General features: G+C 42.6%; 1 protein-coding gene and 1 long non-coding RNA gene across 3 annotated transcripts in view; one reads left to right on the top strand and one right to left on the bottom strand.

Moving 5' to 3' along the window:
* The window catches only part of GAREM1 (GRB2 associated regulator of MAPK1 subtype 1), a 205,224-nt gene that overhangs the window by 80,318 nt on the left and 106,461 nt on the right, over nucleotides 1–18,445 (top strand). The window lies entirely within an intron of this gene.
* On the bottom strand, nucleotides 15,483–17,562 carry LOC123387632. Its single transcript, XR_006602091.1, has 2 exons — nucleotides 17,468–17,562; nucleotides 15,483–15,952 (listed from the first exon to the last, which is right to left on the bottom strand). It is a non-coding gene; the product is annotated as an uncharacterized LOC123387632 (long non-coding RNA).

Genomic DNA, 18,445 nt, shown 5'->3' with positions numbered 1-18,445 from the left:
TAAAATCTTTAAAAAAAAAAAAAAAAGGCAGTGAGACTCATTCTAAAAAAACCTTTGTGAATCCTTTGGATCTGTCCACAAAAGATATAATTCTTTATTGCTGTAGATGCTTAAGGGCTCTCAACCTGGCTACACATTGAAGTGTCCTAGAGAGCTTTAAAAATGACCAGTGCCCAGACTCCATCTCCAGAGGTTCTGCTGTAACTAGTCCTGACTGTGGGCTGGGCATCAGGATTTTAAATTATGTAGTTAAATTATGCAGCTGAGGTTGGGACCTGCTGTTCTGGATTGGACATTCACGGTGTCAGAAGAAAAGATTTCCCCAAGAATTTGTGTTTTATTGTCTTGAACATTTTTTTTTTTTTAAATTAACAGCCATTCAGCTTCCACTAGGAAGAAAGATATGGTATGTTCAACAGCTTAGTCTTTATCTGTAAGGAAGATGGTGGTTCACTTAACTCAGAAATGGGGTAGGATGGGTAGGGGGGATAGGTGGAGTGAGTAGGGTGATGGGTTAAACAGGTGATGGGGATTAAGGAGGGCATTTGCCATGATGAGCACTGGGTGATATATGGAAGTGTTGAATCATTAGATTGTATACCTGAAACTGATATAACGCTGTATGTTAACTATACTGGAATTAAAATTAAGAAGAAAAGGAAATGATACCTTTTTTAGTTGAAAATTTGAGGTTGCCAAAGCTAAAAGGAAACATAGACTCTAAGATCATACTACCTCACGTGAAAGAAAGTATCTTAAAGGGGAAAAAAAAACCTTGAAATAGGACTGCCTTAGTTCGGGCTGTTATAACAAGTACTGTAGATGGGGGAGATTATAAACAGTTCATCTCTCACCGTTCTGGAGACAGGCACCATCCGGGGTCTGGTGTCTGGTTTGCAGGTAGGTGGTGGTCTTCTCGCTGTGTGCTCAGTTGGTGGAGAGACTCCACCATCTCTCTCCTGTCTCTTCGATGAGGGCACTAATCCCATTTGTGAGGATGACTTAGTGATTACTAGGATATTTGAAAGGAAAAGTGGTCCTTCTCTAAACCTCCCCAACCCTGTCCTTGTGCCGCTATTGATTTCTGTCTGATTCGGTTTTTACCATGAAGATGGGGCAGAACGGCCCATTTCTAACCAGACCCCACTGTTGATTCTTTCCTTTGCTTGTTGTCTTTGTCCTGCAAGGAGAGCTTTTCTTCTCTCCCATTTATTTATTTGCTTACTCACCTATTACAGAATTATGGATTGTTACTTCAATCATTGGGTTATAATCTATTCCTGTCCTTATTTATTTTGATGTTCAGATTGTCCCAGATTTAGCCATTTGCATCCAGCTGGCCCATATATCTCTTGGCATGCCCCCTTCATTTTTCTAAGCAGGTCCTTCTGGTAGAAGCAGCAACCATTCTTCCCCGTGGGGCCCTGCACTATCCTGCTCCAGGCAGCGCTCGTCACTTTGTGTAAATGGTTGCCCTTGGATTTGTGTAGTGCACAGCCTGGGCAGCTGTATGCAGCTCTATTCATGTGTATTTCAGAATATGAGACAGCTCAGCATTTTTAGGAAAATCACAGTTCAGAGTGCCTTTCCCATATTCTTCATCAGAAATTTTCATGAAATTCCTCATGTGAAAAAAAAGTTTCATAAAACTTTGAGAAAAGATAAAATATGAATTGAACTTCTTCTCAGAGCCATGCTCTGATACGATGGGACTAAGAGTCACCTTAAACTGAATTCTAAAATTAGGAGATGTGTTTTGGAAAAAAAAAAAGAAAGAAAGACTTTCTTTCCTTCTGGGAAAACAATTTTCTCATTCTGGATAAGTAAGAGTTTTCTTGGTATAACAAACAATTGATTCCAAGAGAGGGAGCGTGTTCAGTCCGCATCGCATATTTCGCGAACAGTAGAGAAAAATTGGCATCGTGTTTAGAAAAGCAATTGCTGCTTTCACACAAGTTTTATTCACAAGCCATCGCCAATAAATCGTGTCTAAACTTTCTGACTTCTCAGTGCACCCAAAAGGGCAGAGATTTCCTAAGGAACGTGCAGTGCACAACTCAGAATTTTTCTGCATTCTGCAGACTCAGACCACGTAAATGACTGCTTGGCTCTCCCTCAAAGATTGCTCATTCATCCTGTATGCTTGCTTCCCCCCTGCCCGGTCTCTCCTGACATACTAAACCAAAAACCAGATCTATTTAAAAAGAAATTGTTTCAGCCATGTGCCACGTTGTTATAGCCAAGCTTTTCTAAAGATGAGTGATTTTCGCTTTACAATTCACATTTCTGTTCCTCAGATTCCTTTGTCTCTGTAGCTCAGCGGGGTCCGTCAGGCAGACACAAGTTGGTTACCATGAAAGCTCCTACCTCGGGATTCCTTACGTATGCCGACCCCCTCTAGGGCATTAAACCAAATTTTGTACTCACAATATGACACCCCCCCCCCTTTAAAACTAATATAAACTCAGGCTTCCCCAAAACCTGGGTATGCATGCCATTGCCTCTGAAATCTCATTTCCCTTCCTCAGCTCTGCATTCCCAATCTGTGGAAAGGAGATTTACTTAGGCAATGTCATGAAGGTTCTTTGTGACCTAACTTATGTCAGTGACTCAGTGCCATGCCAGGCACATAACGAGCACTCTTCAGTGTTACCGCCTTGTTATCACCTCTCATGGAAGCCATCTCCAGATAGCTGTCTATAAAGACAACGCTTGGAGAAACCAAATGGATCAGAATGTGATGTATCTGTATGTCTCAGGTGTCCCCCCTCTCCCCCCCACCCATGCCATTTGAGCAGTAGTGGAATTCTGACTGGGTCTATGAAAATCTAAGTCATCTGATGGAACGCTTGCTGTCATCACGGGCGAACAGATTGCTATTGGAACACACGCATCAGAGAGAAACGGCAGCCACGTTTGGCTTCTATTTTTAAATTCTCATCCTCCTGCAAATCCGGTGAATCTCTAACAAGCAAAAATGATCTCAGGCCTTCCTTACTAGCTACGATATGTACAGAAATAAGTAACAGTGGAGCACAAGGTTAGTGGAAGGTTTGCTTATGAAGTCTGCAGGGCTCTTACTCAGCAAGCACCTGGATTTCTGTCGGCAGTGCCTGTTTTTAAAGATGTGGGTGTGCAGTCTGTCTCTCAGGCAAAATTATAGTAATGTGGTATCTACATAACCTTGAAGTGTAATTACTGAACAAAAGGAAATGTCGAAACAAGCTAATTTTATTCTCCTGGGTTGCGAGTTTAATTAGCATGAATCATCTATTTACAAAAGTAACTACTAGCATTGAACAACACTTCGTGTACTTTCTGTATTACATGAGATAAAGCCTGGGTTTTAAAATTAAAGCAACCAAACTTTCTTTCAGAAAGGTCTATGGACGGGACGCCTGGGTGGCTCAGTTGGTTAAGCAGCTGCCTTCGGCTCAGGTCATGATCCCAGCGTCCTGGGATCGAGTCCCACATCGGGCTCCTTGCTCCACAGGGAGCCTGCTTCTCCCTCTGACTCTGCCTTCCACTCTGTCTGCCTGTGCTCGCTCTCGCTCGCTCTCTCTCTCTGACAAATAAATAAATAAAATCTTTAAAAAAAAAAAAAAAAAGAAAGAAAGGTCTATGGACTAACAGAGTATGCCAAGGAACATTATCTCAGCCAGTTTTGCCAGTGATAAATATTAGATACTGAAGAAATAACTACTTTTCGTAATTGAATCTTTAGGTCACAGTTAGCATAAACTACTCACATTTATTTAGTGCTATTACCTAAACACTTTGTTAACTCAACGTTTTACTTTTTTTTTTTTTTTTTTAAGATTTTATTTATTTATTTGTCAGAGAGAGAGCGAGCGAGAGCGAGCATAGGCAGACACAGTGGAAGGCAGAGTCAGAGGGAGAAGCAGGCTCCCTGCAGAGCAAGGAGCCCGATGTGGGACTCGATCCCAGGACGCTGGGATCATGACCTGAGCCGAAGGCAGCTGCTTAACCAACTGAGCCACCCAGGCGTCCCACAACGTTTTACTTTTTATTTATTCATGCAGGTTTCACAACAAAGCCAGGAGATGGGTTCTGTTATTACCTGCATTTTTCACAAGTACAAATTGAAGTTCAAAGATTTAGTTAAGTGTCTTATAATACTACACAGCTAGGAAGTGTGATTCGAACCCAGGATATGTGGCTCCAGAGTCTGCTTCCCTCACTGCTGTTGCCTGGAGAGTGCTAGAAGGCAACTGTCCACACCTAGGGCGTTCTAACCATTGTACAGGAGAGAGTTTTGTTAGAATTAGTAAGGTGACTTTCACTTTCTTCCCCTTTCACACGCAGCTCAATACTTGTATTCTGACTCTAGAGGAAAATGAAGTAAATACATATTTATCTTGACCTTTCCCAGATTTATAAGTCGTCTGCAGACAGGTAACATTCCCATCTCTGAATAAATTACCAGGAAGAAACAAAGGCAGAAGCGCTTCCCAAGGAGCCCCTTGGACTTGGAGAGGGCAGTGCAATGGAGCCTGGTGAGAGCAGGGAGGTTGAGGCCTGGGGAAAGCATGTTGTAAATGTGGATAAGGAAACTGTCTGTCTCCAGAGGGGTGCTGTCAGTGAAGGAAAGCAAGGCAATTATATAACTAAGGGGGGTAAAAATGAGTGGAAGGTGAGAGCAAGCAAGGAGCAACCACACTTCTTAAGATATATTAAAAAGAAACCCAGAGAGAGGACGTAAGAGCCAAAAGTTTCTGCTATTCACTTAAAGAATAATGAATTCTGAAGAATCTAGGCTAGGAGGAATGATTCAGAAGGGAAAAGAAGGGGAGACTATTTGAGTAATATAATGGCCCAGTGTCTGGAATATTGTCCTTGTCCATTTTTTTTCCTTGAAAAGCATTTTTTCTCTTTCCCTCCACTTCTTTGCTTCATGAAGTCATTGTTGTCGCTGTTAATAACATAGATTTATAGTCGGAGCTTAGGTGGATGTTATCTTTGGGACACTTGAACTCAAAGCAAGGATAAAGAAATCAGGTAAGCAGCTGCCTTTGAGCAAAAGGATGGCTCAGAAAGGAAATGGACTGTCACCAACCATTGGTATAGTTTTCTAGTCTCACTTCTCAGTGCTTAAGAACAATAACTGCAAGAAATGTGAGTATGAATGATACTTGTGATAAGATGATATTAGGGATTATTTTGATTTAGTTAGGGGTGATACTACTTTTATAGTTGTGAGGAAGATGTCTTTGTTTTTTTAGAGGTACATACTACATTACTTAGGGGGAAATGTGGTTATAATTTATAAAATACTTTGCCTGAAACAAACATAAAAATAGGTGAATATAAGATAAGCTGTTAAAATCGTTCAGTTTTGATGAAGAGTAAATGGGGTGTTTATGACCCTAATTTTCTATGTTTGAAACTTTGTAATAAAAAGGACTGTGACTTACCAACCAGTAGCAAAGTTAGTTGTGATATAAAACTCTTAAGTGGTTTTCTTACCAAAACATGCTGCCTCAATCCTTGAGTCTTATTCGTAGTCTTGGGTGATTTCTGTAGGGGTGAAAGTTCACCTTTCACTGGGTGGTTTTGTTCTGGTGTTGAGTGTTTGTGGACCGGCCTGGTAAAAGGTGAACTTGGGAAGAAGTTCCATCTTCGCAGCTTGGTAGTGCCATCCGGCTCGTGGCTTCCCGAGGAGACTTGATGGCTCTCAGCAGGGACCAGTTTTCAGGGGGTGCCCAAGCTGGTGGTAGTGATTTATGTAAAACGGTTAACGGGGTATGTGTAAAGATTTGGGGAAGGAAGGAAACTTTTTTTTATTAGTTTGTTCTTAAAATGGGAGCTTTACAGGAGATAGGGAAAGGGGAAATATGTGAGCCAGTTCCATGCAGAGCTATTGGATGTCATCCGTGTGGCCTCTCCTGATCTAGAAACGCTGGTGAAATGACTTCAGTGAAACCGTGAGAATGCCTCAATTGCTCTTTTCACATTTCAGCCTGTTTACTCTTGTAAATCATACACTGACTCTACATGTAGAAAATCCAGGATTGGGGCACGTGGGTGGCTCAGTGGGTTACGCCTCTGCCTTCGGCTCAGGTCATCTCAGGGTCCTGGGATCAGGCCCCACATCAGACTCTCTGCTCAGTGGGAAGCCTGTTTTCCCCCTCTCTCTGCCTGCCTCTCTGCCTACTTGTGATTTCTCTCTCTGCCAAATAAATAAATAAAATCTCAAAAAAAAAAAAAATCTAGAATTAAAAATACCAAGAAAACAACAACAGCAAAAATCTGAGGCACAAAACCAGCATGGTGTTTGGGATTTAAAACTCCTGGGCTGCTCTTTTCTAGACCTTTTCTTCTGGTATGTTAGTATTGAATGGAAAGTTGGTACTTGAATGGGAGACCTCCCGTTCAAGTATAATTTAACCTATGAGATAATGCGATTAGCATCGGGTGGAAAGTTTGAACAGGCTGCCTGAAACCACACTGTTAATGGAGTGTTTATAGCATGGGCGGGGATAGGCTTGTCTCACTTCATAATTTGATTTCCATGTTGGATTTGTACCTCTAAATGAGTGCAAATCTTTTTTTTAAAGGTGACCTTTTAAAAGGTTCCTTTTCGGCTTTGAGGAATTGCTTTGAGGTTTTTTTGTTTGTTTGTTTGTTTTTCCTTCTTTCTTTGCAGAAAACAGACTTAATAGTATGTTCCCAAACTGATTGTAGTGCTGGTCAAACTTCCTGAAGTCACACCACCCTTGCTTAGAACTGGAATCCCTTACCTCTTTATGAGTCACTCTCCGTGAGGTGGTGTGCTGGCCTTCTGTTAAACTGCTTCCCCATCTGGGAAGTTGTCAGGTGTATTCTACACAGGAAAACAACGAGCCACGTGCATCCCGACCAGACCGACTTTTCTGACATTTAGGGCAAGAGGAGAGATGATTCAGACCCATCCTGTGTGTTTTTAGTGAAGTATACGTTACTGGGGCCTCCAACTTGTTAGGATGGGTTTACAGATCATCCCGGGGTTTGTCCCCAAGAGTGAGTCAGACCAATGAGAGAGCATGAGACAAGCAAAATAAACACAGAGCTTTTGTTTTCTAGACATTAGAAATCATTGTAGGTAAGTGAAATGCTGTGAGCACATAGACTCCTGGCTTGGCATTCTGGGAGCTGAATACTCAGCGGCATTATGTTCTTCTTACGGCTCTTCGTTTCATTTCCTCGTATTGGCTTTCTTACTTCTAGCAATAAAGCTGGTCACCTTGGGTGGGAATTTTAGACCTTGTCCACCCCTTTCCCCCTAAAGTAATTGTGTGTCCCATCCTCCTGATGCTGTCTCCACAGGCCCTGTCGAAATTGCTCCCCTTTCCCAACTCCCCTCACTGGGTCTCACCTACTCCAAAGACCCAAGGGTCTCCTCTCCCCCTCTAGTCAACCTTAGCGCCATTGTTAAGTTATTTTTCCCCCATTATGGTTCTGTTACTTAACCACTGGCTTGGACTTTTCAAAGGCATCCCCACATGAGTGCGGAGTCCTATCTAACACAGAGCCTTTCAGAGCCTGGCATCCATTGGACTAAGGGCACCGCTGTCCAGTAGACCCCCCCACTGGGTGCCAACTCCCCTGGACTGTTTGTTGTTCCTCAGACCCCACCTGCCTGGCCTTACCCCTTGCTACTTCTTGTACTTGAAGGTCTCAAACAGAGTCACCACCCAGCTGCGAAATCCTACTTCAAACACCACCTTCCTCAAGAAGCTTTTCAGAAATTTCCACACCATGTATAGAGAAAAGGGCCTTCCCCTTCCTTCCGCTTGGGAATCCAACAGATTGTGCCCAGCAGTGTTTCCATCTTGCCCTTCTTCTCTCTGCTAAAGGCTCCTGGAGGGCAGTCCTGTTACATCACACACCTGACAGTTTCAAGGGCTCAACTAAATGTTTCTGCCCTATCTGAAATTGATGCATCTTTAAAGGACAGACTTTTTCAGCAAGTTGACAGAAGATGCCTGAGAACTGCTTGGAGAACCAGTCTGGTCTCATATTCCCTTGGAGTAGGGATACAGAGATCTGAGCCCCTCAAGAGCTATAAGAAGCCAGTAAGCAATTGCCCTAATAGGGGTGCAAACAAATGGCAATTAGCTATTGAATAAGGGGAGGTCTTGCTGTCTGGGAGTGGCTGGTGGGAGCCTGCAAGTGAGCAAAGGAGGAAAGAGCATTGTAGACAGTATCAGCTTGAACAAAGATTTGGATTGTAGGCAAGAGTGAAGGTAGTATCAGTGCTTTGTGGGAAGAGGAGAAAGGAGTCGTTAGGAAATAAGGTTAGAGCAAGCGGCGAAGGGATTTGAGTTCTAGGATGGGGATTGGGAACTGTCATCTCTGTTCCTGGGGAGCACTCACATGATCTTTGTTTCTAGATGATGATGACATGAGGCTGCCTCCCCCCACACTCTGTAACCTTCCCCACTGATCCAGAAAGAAGGATGAGAAGAAGGTGAGAGAAACCAGATAAGGAAGTTGTTGAAATAGACCTGATGAAAGATAATGAAGCCCTCAGCTAGGCTGGGGGAAATGCTGATGAACGAAAAGTTGATACCTAGATGTAGGGAACAAGATAAAAGGAAAAGCATAATTCTAAGAGGTTTTTTTGGTCCCATGTCTAAGGAAACAGACTTTTTTTGTTTTTAACCTCGCAATTTAAAGTGGTCATGCACACTTTCTCTTAAGGGTTTTAATTTACTTTCGTCGTTTTCTTTTTTTGCTAAAAACACTGTCTTCCTTTAAAATACATGTTGGTAACAACAACAAAACCTCCTAAAACTAAATAGAATAGGAAAGTAAAGATTCGGGGTCTTCTAATAGAAGTGTCCCATCATCTCAGGTGCTGGGTTTCCAGATTGGGAAGAATGTTCTTGTCCTTATAGTTTTCAGTTTTGTCCGTCCGTCCTTCTTCCTTTCTTTCTTTCTTTTAAGATTTTATTTGAGAGAGAAAGAGAGTGCACACTGGCTTGGTGGGGCAGGGCCTAGAGAGAAGGAGAAGCAGACTCCCCACCTCGCAGGGAGCCCAACGTGGGCCTTGACCCCAGGATCCCAAGATCACGATCCTAGCTGAAGGTAGATAGATGCTTAACCAACTGAGCCACCCAAATGCCCCCAGTTTAGTTCTGATCCCAAGTAGATCAGATAATTCCACAGAAAAGTATGTTTGGAGTAAGAGATCAGGTGATAGGGAGAAAAGGATGTACAAAAATCTCAGCCTCGGAAGACTGATGCCTTAAAGATTTGATAGTTTTGCCTATGTTTGACAATTACTTATTTCCTTCATTCAAAAAGAGTTGTCTCTTCCATGCGTCAAAATCTAGGAAATATTGATGAATTGAATGAAATAGTCTGGTCACATATACTTTTTTTTCTTTCTTTCTTTCTTTTTTTTTTTTTTTTTTAAGATTTTACTTACTTGATAGAGAGAGAGAGAGCACAAGTAAACAGAGGGCAGACAGAGGGAGAGGGAGAAGCAGGCTCTCCGCTGAGCAGGGAGCCCAGCGCAGGACTTGACATGACCTGAGCCGAAGGCAATTGCTTAACCAGCTGAGCCACCCAGGCACCTCTGGTCACATATTTTGAATACTGTAATAAATTCCTCTGTGGAGGAGAATGTGTGTATTATAGGTGGACTTAAGATCAAAACATCTGTTAATGGAATTTATCACAATTTTTATAAAAGATTTATTTTATTTGAGGGAGGAAAACACAAGCAGGAGGGGTAGAGGGAGAGAGAATCCGAAGCAGACCTGACACTATGCCGGGAGCCCGATGCAGGTCTCGATCTCACAATCCTGAGATCAGGATCTGAGCTGAAATCAAGAGTCAGGTGCTCAGCCTCCTGAGTCATCCAGGGCCATGCAGTTTATCACAGTTCTTAATAACTCTCTTTCTTCTTTAAGAAAACAGATGATTGTTTTCTTTCTATCACATAGACCCGTGGTTCTCAAGCAAGTTTCTCAACCAAGTTGAGAGTTTGCACCCACTTCTCCATCCCCGGGACATTTGGCAAGGTCTAGAGACATGTGTGGTTGTCACAGTGAGAGCAGGAGCTACTATCATCTGTGGGCAGAAACTACGGATGCTGCCGGCCTCCTGCGAGGTGCTGGACAGCCGCCACAGCAGAGCTCTCCAGCCCGCAGTGACAGTGGTGTCGAGATAGAGATCCCAGACATTATTAGGACTAGTGTTGGTCATCAGTTTCATGCTGAGTTATCAAAAATTCAGACTTTGAGTATAGATGCTGCCAGATAGACGTCGTCTAGGAAACCAGTTTCAGAGTTAATTTCTAAAACATAACATGCCATTGCCCAGACTTTAAAAAAAATTAAAAAGTCACTTACATGGTTTGTGACTAGACAAAGACTTTCTGCATACAGTGCATGAGACTGACGGCAGACGTGGGTGTCATGGCAGAAAAATTCAGGGGGTAGCCCCTCGAGTTGCAAAGCTTTGTTTGTTTATTCTTCACAACTACCCTGGCTCTTGACTTCTAGCTTTATATTTTAAAAAAGGGTATATCTGTCAATGCCTAGCAGGAACAGATTCTAGAAAAATTAAAACAGCATCATAAAACCTGGTCTTCCTGCTCTGGCTTGCACAGAATGTATGGTTCTTAAAATGCTGCTGAAATTAAGAATTTAACACAGTGTGCCTGTGTGGGGTTAAGATTGGGGGGCCCTCCTCCCAGGCCCCCTAAATGGAATTGTAGCACTGTTTTTCTTCTTTCATTGCTATATCTTCTCTCTTCCCAACATTTTAAAGAGAAGTTTTTTTTGTTTTGTTGTTTTCTTTTAAAGTTCAGGTGTCAGGGAATTCAGATCTAAGAAAGAGACTGGACGCAGACCTGCTGGTCTGGGAAGGTTTTCGGATATTGACTGAGTAATTGACCCAGCCCAGTAACTGAGCTGGGCAGTGGGGCAGAGAATGGAGAGACAGGTGGAAGTAGGGAGTCTTGAGTGTTGTGGCACGCGAGGCCCACAACAGTGAGCTCTCAGAGGCGCCCACTGTGTGGTCACCGGGACAGCGCATCTCATATTTAATCATACAAACTGTCCTTTCTAGAAGAGGAAACCAAGGCTTTGGGATCTTAGCCATGGTCCTACAGTCACTAGATGAAATGTAGATTTAAACCCAGAGCCACCTGACTGGGAAGCCAGAGCACTCAGCCTGAGTCCTGCTACAGTAGGCGGATCCCAGAGTTCTCAGGAACCTTCTGGGTTTGGGTTGTGTCTTGTCAGCAGTGAGTTCACTCCCATGGTATTATATTTGTGTTTTAGAGATAACTCAGCAGCAAGTGGGGGTGGCCCTTTGTGACTCGCACATTGCATAAGGAAGGTGGAAATAGCAAATAATACATTCCATTGTTCTTGGGGACTGCGCCAGAGTCTCTCAGGGCAGGCTGGGTGAATCACGAAGAGCATATAATCTCAGGTATGAGAAAGCATTTTGATTGAGGCTGTAATTGTTCTTTGGGTGTTTTTATCTTTCCTTTACATTTAACAAAGCTGCTTGTCAGCCGTAAGACCTACATACTGTTTGGCTTATCTAGTCTCATTCTTCTGCTTGTCTAGCAGGAAAAGCTCACAAATCCAAGGGTTTTTTATTCCCCCATCTCCCTTTGGAGCACTATGTGGAAGGGTCTGTGTGTTCCCAAGGTGTGAACTGGTGAGGGAAAGAGCAGTCCTTTCATTTGAGCCAAATGCCATGTCTGGATCAGTAGGGCAGACCCCTGGAAACTTCAAGAATAAAAAGACATTGAAAGGAACCCACGAAATTCCTGGCATATCTAACTTCATTTTGCCTTAGTCCTGCTCTCTTTCTGAATTCACGCACGTAGGTTGTTACATAGTGAGGGAGCCGTCTTTTTTATGAAGTGACAGAGGGAAAGTCAGATGATGAGATGACGCATTTTACCTGTTGCTGAAATGATTCAGAAATTGTCTTCTCTTTGATACTGTGTTCCTGGTGAGTTTCATCATTCCCACCGAGCGTGTTGCTGTGGCAGAACGATGCCCACTGCTGCGGCTCGTGGCCATTCGTCCCTGGACCACTGTCTTCACGCTTGACCAGTCAGACAGTGCCACACTTGGTTTAGTAGTAATACCAGATCCTGAATGACGTGGGCTCCGAGATGATAAGGTGGCAGGAACCACCCTTGAATCAGTTCCGTGGTTCCTGGCAGACTCAAGTTTATTGCCTCCTTCCTTGTGGCAAACAGCAGCAGCTGGAATCAGGAAGAAGATGAGGGTTCCCATGTTCATGTTTGCTATCTCTGTGGCTGCCTTAGTCTTGTGGGGCTGTTATAACAAAATACCACACACTGTGTGGCTTCTAGACAACAGAAATTTGTTTCTCACAGTTCTGGAGGCTGAGAAGCCCAAGCTGGTTGTGCCGTCATGGTGGAAGGGACTTGGTGGAGGGGACTTATCTACCCCATGAGGTCTGATAAGAGCACTAATGCCATTCATGAGGACGTCACCCTCATGACTCAAGCACCATTCAAAGGCCCTTCCTTCTTAGACCATCACGTTGGGCTTTAGGATTTCAAAATAGGAATTTGGCAGGGCCAGGGGAACACATTGAGTTCATACCAGTGGCCTGACAACTTGAACTCCCCCCCCCGCCCCCCCGAGTGCATACTGTACCAAAATGACAGTGTAGAGAGGTGGTTCATGGACCTGGCTCAACTTAGAGGTTTTGTGACTTTTTATCGGTGCCTCAGTTTCATCATTTATAAAATAGGGATAATAATACCTATCTCATTTAAGTACCGGTAGGCTGAAATGAGCATATATGTAACTAATAAGGGGAGAAGAGCATCCGGCCTATCCTGACTGTAGTCTGTCTCTAAGTAGTTTCTGATGCTGTTGCTGTTACTTTATAGGTGATACAGTCAGACAGGAAAGGAAACAAGGTTCCAAATTTTGACAAGGAAGAGGAAAGTTCCTCCTCAGAAAATCTAAGTAAATCAACTGAACCAAAGATTATAATTAGTATCAGAATTTAGTGGTCAAGTGTAAGATGAGGTTATAAAAATCCATAATGTTTCTGATATTCTAGGAATAACCAAATAGCGAATGTCATTTTTGCAGAGTAGTGCAGAGCAGCATCCCCAGAACACACTGTTGTTTCCGTTGTACAGGATCTTTGCTTGATCTAAATGAAGATGGTTAAGCCTTGAAATGTCAACACATCCGTTACTCAGTAAGACAGTGATTCTTTGTTGGCATGTGAGAACATGTTAAATGTTATGTATGGATTTGTTTTAATAGTTAAAATGTCCCTCCTATCTTTACGTGAAGGATCTTATTTACAGATTGCCTCTAAGTACTTGTTTTGAGAGACCCTAATTATTTTCCGCCATACTTTTAATTCAGCCCTTTGGTTGAGCAGAGACAGTTTCTTATGATCATTTTCCAGATTTTTTTTTTTTTTCCAAATTCCTTTAAGTACACATAGACCCCTGTTAGAAGTTAAGGTTCCTGGCAGTCTACTTGTGGCTACGGAGTGGTGACTGTGGCAGTTCTTACTCTGAGATGGCCCTGTTTAGTCATTTTCAGTACAGAGTACATGTAATTTGGGTTGAAGAGGCAGGCGTGTGCCATTGTCTTTTTAAAATTTATTCAGTGTTGGGGCACCTGGGTGACTTAGCCAGTTAAGCAGCTGCCTTCAGCTCAGGTCATGATCCTGGAGTCCCGGATGGAGTCCCACATTGGGCTCCGTACTCTGTGCGGAGTCTGCCTCTCCCTCTGTCCCTTAACCTGCTCTCATGCTCTCTCTTACTCTCTCTTTCCCAGATAAATAAAATATTAAAAAAGTAATAAATAAACTAAAATCTATTCAGTGTTACACTCAATTCTCGATCACTGGATCTAACCATTGTCTTTAATGAGATGATTTCCAGTTTGCCTGCCTATAAGGATAGGCAGGGTATTGAGCATGATGATGCTGTACCTGCCTAAGACCCGTTTCAAGGAATAGATTACTCCACTTGGCAGCTTTTGAATGGATTGAGTTTCTCAAGTGATTCATGACTCACTTTAACTGCTCTGTATAAGATTAGGGAGGTTCCCCAAACTCAGACACACCTGTGGAAAAAAAAAAAAACCCATATAGTCTAAGATTTACAGTCCCACCAGTTGTAAGAATTGTACTTTCAACTATGCGGCCTCTTAGGTGGCTGAGTGGGGTGTAGTGGGTTTTAGAGTTGGAGTCAGAAGTTATAGATTCTAGTGCTTGCCTCTGCGCTTTACATTACCATCTCTGTAACTTCAAAAGGTATCTTTATCTTTTCTTAGGTTCCAAATTTTAATGAGTGATGGTAATACTTATGATATTAAATAAATTGTATGTAGAAGCTTTGCAAACTATAATGAACTATCATTTTGCCAAGCATTGCTTTTAGTAGATTGAGATTTTCCTGGTTTTTCATATACTTAGCTCCTACTGTAGGAAAAGTGGGCGCCTTTTGTGCTTAGAATGAATGGTACCTGGTCTTAAAGCCATTCTAAATCCCTCACTTCAAATGCCGTTGTTGGAAGGGCTTTTCCTTCTTGTAAGTCTCATTGCACTTGATTGAAACCATGTCTGGGACTTTAGTACTTAAAATGCCTCTTACTAGAATCTATAACTTCTGACTCCTTTATTATAAGCTCTTGAGTATAGTAGTTCATTTATCTTTGCGTTCTTCATAGTCCCTTACTGTGTGCCAGGTACATGGTAGATGTTTAAATGGTTGGATAAATGAGCACACAAGCAAGCATCAGATTGATGTATGTCTTATTTACCATTCAGAGTTGTTCTCAAAGGCTTATATTTTCAAACATTTTTATTTTTAGAATCATTCAGGCATTTTCCTTTCGCCGTTCACCCTTTTCTGTCTTCCCTTATCATCATGATATACAATTTATATATATATTTCTAGAGATACTGCTTAAAATTAATGCTCAGTTTGCTTTTGTTGGAGATACATTGTTTTGCTTGAATGCAAGAAAGGGTCTCACATAAGGTGCGTGTTATCAGTTCAGTTTAAGCTGGAGGTAGAACATTGTCAAACAGGCGTAGGTAAACAAGGAAAATCCTACTGGCAGGGGAAATGGAGAGTTAAGTCATTGATCCAAGAACAAAAACATTTATGTTTAGAAAACCAAGCTGCAAATTAAAGGAAGCACTCTAATTACTGTACGGAGCAAGGAGTGGAGAGGTATGTAATAACTGCACACATTGTACAAAATTGGCCAATTGCCTAGAAAAGAAATTGATGACCATGTGACCTCATTTTACCTTCTAATATCTACTTGGGTATTGCTCATGTCTTTTAAGACCACGTTTAAAACATTTGCTAGGAAGTATGTAGTATGAACGCTGGGTTCATATTCTTCAGTGGAAGCAGAGGCATTTCACGTAAGAGAACTCAGACCAGTCTTACCTCTGTTACTGATGAAAGCGGCTGACATCACGTGTTTGGTATTAGCAAATTGATGTATTGGCAAAATGAAATCTGTGAACACGTTCTCCATCAATTTCGAGCACTATGTTTGTAGTTTATTTAGGGTGAATCCCAGAGGTTTCATTTTTGGGTTCATTTTCTAGAAATTCTCATTTGTAGTTTTGTAAGGCCTTAAAGACTGATTTAACAGAAGCAATTATAAGAGACTTGCCATAAATGGTCATGCCACTGACAGCAAATCTGAGCCACTTTAAAAGCACATGGTGGAAAATGACCAGGTTCCCCAATCTCTGAAGGGTAAAAAATAGGACAGCTCGTAGTGACCAGCCTTGGTGATCTGGCAATACTGAGGGCAGCTGGAGCCTGTTACATGACTGCTGTCCCACGTTGGCGTCCTCTTCTAGTGGCCTTATTCTCAGGTATATACCCTGAACATGTGAAAATTCATGTTTTCAGTTTCTTGTCAAGAGTCTTCTTGGGGAACTAGGCAAGAAGAGAAAAATAATAGATGTTTTTTCTTTTCTTTTTTTTTTTTTTAAGATTTTATTTATTTATTTGACAGAGAGAGAGAGAGACAGTGAGAGAGGAAAAACAAGCAGGGAAGTGGGAGAGGGAGAAGCAGGCTTCCCACTGAGCAGGGGAACCCCCCCCCCCCAACGTGGGGCTCTATCGTAGGACCCTGGGATCATGACCTGTGCCGGAGGCAGATATTTAACCACTAAGGCACCCAGGCCCCCCTTTTCTTTTTTATAATTTGACCAAACCAGATGATTTGAATGGTTGTTACCCAAGGAGAGAAAGCGTTCTTTATGTTTTACACCTTTTTCCACTTTGTCTGTGAGTGAAGGTAGATGAGGGACATGAGCACCTCTATGTTCTCTTGTTCCCTGGAGAACTCAGCCAGGGAGCAGAGGAAGTGACGTGTTCGGCAGGAAGTGCCTGTTACCCATTGTCTCCTTCTGTTCATCCCCCCCCCCCCAAAAAAAACCTCATTGCTTTGGGAGTTCTACCTAGGCTCGTCTCCTGTATCCCAGGGTGCCATTGATTTTTTTTTTTTTTTTTAAGATGTAATTTATTTATCTGAGAGAGAGAGCATGAGAGGGGAGAAGGTCAGAGGGAGAAGCAGACTCCCTGCGGGACTCGATTCTGGGACTCCAGAATCATGACCTGAGCCAAAGGCAGTTGCTTAACCAACTGAGCCACCCTGGTGCCCACCCTCCTTTTTTTTCCATTAATTTTTTTTTTTAAGATTTTTATTTATTTATTTGACAGACAGAGAGATCACAAGTAGGCAGAGAGGTAGGCAGGCAGAGAGGGAGGGGTAAGCAGGTTCCCCACTGAGCAGAAAGCCCAATGCGGGGCTCAATCCCAGGACCCTGAGATCATGACCTGAGCCGAAGGCAGAGGCTTAACCCACTGAGCCACCCAGGTGCCCCTCCATTGATTTCTTTATACCTGTGTCTGTTCCATGCTAATAGAAAGAAATCCCTGCTTCCCACAAATGGAACGTGGTTTTTACCTAGGTCGATAAAATTTCCTTTTATTAAAAGATATCCAGAAAAAGTTGAGTTTTGACATTATAAATAAATAGTATTATCTTCCAAGTTGATAACAGCAGTTTTGCATGTCTCCTTCAGCTAGGCTGTTTGTTTCCTTTTTTTTATCCTCTAATTAAAAATAAAAATTCAGATACTTATCTACTCTTCATGGAGATCTGTGATTAGTGTTTTTGAATCTTTCTGCTGTCTACAGACTAAGAAGAGTGGTTAATACAGAAAGCTTTATCAGACTCGTTCTTTCTGATGACTGCCAGGGGAACTTCAGGGGAGGGAAGCTGGCATTGCAGCAGTGAGCGTAGGAGTTCGAGGGAGAGCGGAGAGAGCTGGAACCAAAACGAAGCTGCTTGGAGGCCGGGGCTTAAAAAACAGCACCGCACTCCGCTTTCTCCAGTAAGGACCCTTGACCTGCTTTCTTCCCTGGAAGACCTTGGGGGGTTACCTTTATTATGTTCCAGTTCTGACCTCTTGCCCCATTTCCTGGTAGAGGGAACTCAAGCCAAATCCAGTGGCTATTCAGCTTACACGGCCAGTTTAACCAGTATTCCCAGCTCTGTTGACACTGTAGCACCACAGTAGAGCGCTTTGTGTGTTGTTCTTTCTCGTCATGGTGAGACAGACAGGTGTGGAGGCTTCACAGGGTAGAACTTGTCCCTCTCTGATGACTCACTGGGTGTCACTCTTCAGGTGTATATGCTCAGTACCCTCTTGCTAGGAGGTGGTTTGCCCCCGGAGGTAGAGCTCCTAGGGCTCTGTTCCTCAGATGGTATCTTCAAACCCCTGGAAACATTCCTAGTGGGTAATGGTTCTCTATCTTCAAAAAATCAATAGAATTGGGTGTGTCCGTTTCCTGTGTTTCTCAGAAGTAAGAAACACTTGTCAAAAATGGTACAGTGAGGCACGTAGAGGTCTTGGGTTTTGATTTAGAAGAGAGAGAGAGTATGTGTCCTTGTGTCTATGTTTGTGATCCTTATAACTTGAGGGGTGGTTTAAGTGTAAAGATACAGTTTGCTTTATTAGTATCTAATAATCTTAATAAAAACTTTTTGTGTTTGCATTGCTGTATGTATGTTTATATGCATATGAGTATGCATGTTTATATTTTACATACACGTAGAAACACATAGAGGAATGTATGGAAGAATGGCCACCAAGGTGTCGACATTGGCCATCTCTAGGTGGTGAGATAGCAATGGATTTAAAAAATAAAAACCAACCCAGACCCTTCCTTTAACCCTATTTCTGTGTCACACATTTCCACTCCTCCTCGTTCATTTATCTCCTAACTTGCTCTGACTTTCGTTCTTACAACTTTACTGAAATGCTTTTACGAAGATCCTTAGTGCATCCTGCTTTCTACTTACTTGGGACACTTGCCAGTCCTTTCCTTGCTGGACCTTTCTACCACATTCAAGACAAG

The sequence above is a fragment of the Mustela putorius genome, unplaced genomic scaffold (genome assembly GCF_011764305.1).
Source record: "Mustela putorius furo isolate JIRA1106 unplaced genomic scaffold, ASM1176430v1.1 tig00003858_pilon_pilon_pilon, whole genome shotgun sequence".
Classification (NCBI taxonomy): Eukaryota; Metazoa; Chordata; class Mammalia; order Carnivora; family Mustelidae; genus Mustela; species Mustela putorius.
Note: the sequence above shows the minus strand (reverse complement) of the source record. Positions and strands in the feature narration are given on the sequence as shown.